This window comes from Trichechus manatus, unplaced genomic scaffold (genome assembly GCF_000243295.1).
Source record: "Trichechus manatus latirostris isolate Lorelei unplaced genomic scaffold, TriManLat1.0 scaffold00186, whole genome shotgun sequence".
Taxonomy (NCBI): domain Eukaryota; kingdom Metazoa; phylum Chordata; class Mammalia; order Sirenia; family Trichechidae; genus Trichechus; species Trichechus manatus.
In genome coordinates this window covers 879,345-879,882 of record NW_004444122.1, presented here as the reverse complement: position 1 = coordinate 879,882, position 538 = coordinate 879,345, and positions in this window count along the sequence as shown.

Here is a 538-nt window from a genome sequence, read left to right as displayed (position 1 = left end):
GCGGCGGGAAGGGGGCGGGCGCCGGGGACCCGCCAGGGGGCAGCTCGGCAGCGGGAGGAGCTGCCCGGCTTGCCTGGCGTCTGCACCCGCGCCAGCGCGTAGGCGGCGGGCCCAGGACTTCCGGCTAGTGCAGCCGGTGCGCAGGGGTGAGGGTCCGGGGCCTGGGAGTATCCCGAGGGGTGCACTGGAACGGATGGAACGATCCTTGGTGCCCCTTGGGCGGGGGTAGTCAGCGAGGAGCCTGGGAAGAGTCCTGAACCGTGAGTGCAGGGACCTAGCTGGGCCCCAGCTCTGCCACCGTCTCGCGTCGCAGCCTTGGGCAAGCCCTTCTCCTGAGCTTCGTCCCTCAGCGAAAAGAAGGGGGTCAGTCGAGCTGACCTCCGAGGCCATTCCTAGGCCAGGCCCAGGGCACCTCAGGCCTTCTGGGACCCTTAGGGAGGAGGGCAGGATTGGTTTGGCTTTCTTTGAGTCCGTGAGACTTGAGAGCAGTTAAGGGACTTACTGTGTCCAGAGACGTGTGACAAAGGCCAGGACGTTT